This window comes from Lygodium microphyllum, chromosome 22 (assembly GCF_053477565.2).
Source record: "Lygodium microphyllum isolate KBCC chromosome 22, Lygodium_microphyllum_v1.1.10, whole genome shotgun sequence".
Classification (NCBI taxonomy): Eukaryota; Viridiplantae; Streptophyta; class Polypodiopsida; order Schizaeales; family Lygodiaceae; genus Lygodium; species Lygodium microphyllum.
The window spans coordinates 130,693,627-130,696,060 of NC_141156.1; positions in this window are offsets into that span (position 1 = coordinate 130,693,627).

The window sequence follows — 2,434 nt, forward strand, 5'->3', positions numbered from 1 at the left end:
CTTTGCTGAGAATATGGGGTTTATAGTTTGGAAACTAATTCAAGAAAGGATAGCAAGAGGACACAAACAATCTAATCATAATTACTATAGTTAGTGCGATAAGATTAGAACATGCATGCTTGAAAAAAAGAATATGGATGATTGCTTACATCAGTAAATTTAGTAAAACAAATTCAGTTTTGAATGCCAAAGATTCATGAGAAATCAAGAGTCCATGTTGGTTGCTTTGTTTCTTATTACCAAATGATTGCTAATAATTGATTGCAGTTGAAGATAGTGTGCTTAAAAAGCTTATAATTGAGACTACTTTTGTGAAGTGGTAGGATGATTTTGTTTACTAAAAATTAACTATAACAATTCTTAGAAAGCATTGAAATTTCTAAATTTTCATTGGTTTGAACGAACTACTTGCACGGGAACTAGTCACAGGCCAACTAGCTAGTCCATGGTACTCGTGAGCAGCCTCTTCTTGGATGTGTTGTTAAGGGAATGGTCAATAAGGTTTTTTGCTATAATTTACTATGATTAGTAAAAAATTTTGAAATTTTATTGGGAATCAAATCATTGGTTGTAAAAGCCACTTGGGATGAATAGGTAGACAAACTAGCTACAGTTGTGTTACCATTATCTAGTCGGGACTACTGTGGTATTACCATTAGCTGGTTGGAATAGTGATTGGGATGAATAGGTAGGCAAAATAGCTACATTTGTGTTACCATTACCTAGTCGGGACTATAGTGGTATTACCATTAGTTGGTTGGACTAGTGATAGGTAACACCATATTGTGTGAGCTCATAAAATTCTTGATGCACCCAGCCAAAGCATGCCACAAACCTGAAAATTCTCTGATATTTGTTGAGTATTCATCACAAGTGTTGTAGAATTTTCATATTGCATTGAGATAGTCCTTCGCAATGTTGACTAGCTCCTTTCTATAGGGATAGGAGAGTGCATAATTTGAAGAGGTAAGGGCTGAATTATGAGGTGATTTAATTACCATGTTTATTTTAGAAAATTTATTGTTATTTGTAGCATGGGAGGTACATTCGGTCAGTTACAATTGAGGGTGCTATTGCAAGCACTTGGTAGACTCTTTGGGAGGCCCAAAAAGCTAGTTTGGGGGCATCTAGGGGACATACTTCCAATCTATTCATGCTCCTTGGTCCTTGTACTATTGATAATTGTGAAATTATAGGTTTTTGGGGATGAATTGTAGGTTTGATACCAGCAAGGAACCTCTCATGCTCACTTTCACATTGGGAAAGCAATTGATAGGTAGGAAGTGGTTGACTAGACACTATCTAGTGAATATCTTTCCTTTTCAGGTTTGGAGGGATGACTTGCATGTGGTTTAGTGTCCTACATCATTGTGTTAGAGATCACCAAGTCATATGTGAGGATTCCACTCCAAAGTCAATGGGGGCAACTTGTGACCTTGCAGAATCACAGGTAGGCTGTGACCTCTAATTGCACTACACTACAAAGCACTGGTAGTGGTTGGAAAAACTTCATGAAGTCTGATCGAACTCATGTGATGGATTGAGTACCTAATGGGTAAGGATTGAGTACTTATGGACTCTCAAGATAGTAGGATAACCCATATTTACTTGAACCTTAATGCATCCGTTTATTCCAATCGCTCGAGTCACACTTAGACCATGATTTTCTAGACAAGACAAAACCCCATGGAGATCATCCACCACCATATGATTCTCGACACCTCGAGACTTAGTGCTCATCATTTCAGTCATCCAAGAGACACACTCTTGAGGTAATTTGGAAACCTTGACTCACCTTTGAGTGTAATAGTGCCAAAAGAGAGAAGGTCATACCACACATTCAAATCTTGACAAGTAGTACCGTATACAAGGGAGAACAAGAAGTGCCTACTTAGCCACCCACTGATGGCCACAAAGAAACTAATCTTAAGCACTTGCAAGTCCTAACATTACACCACATTGACTCAAGATAGACAATATCTCAATCATGCAAGGAACACCCAATAGGAATCCCTAGTACTTTGTTAAGGCTCATTAGCCTCATTAAGACACTTGTCACCCAAGAGTATGCAAAAAACATGGCAGAAACGAGTTCAAATATTGACTCTTGGAGTTTGATGCAATGGAATTCCCTATGAATATCTAGAAGCTAATATCACTCTATGACCAACACACACGAGTTGAACATAGAGGAAGAGATGTGGAAGAGATCATGGCAGATGTAGAAGCTGAGAGGAAGATTTGAAGGGATCTCATTAGGAAAGTTGCAAGGTTAATAGGAAATCAAATACTTGATCCAAGAGGTTCACAAGCCTCAATGGCATAGAAAAGAGCAGCTTTGATACTTCCAACTCTAATAACCTAATTGTCAAGCTCATGACTGTGAGGTAGAAAGATAGAGAGGAAATTTTAGACTACTTCACTCATGTGAGAA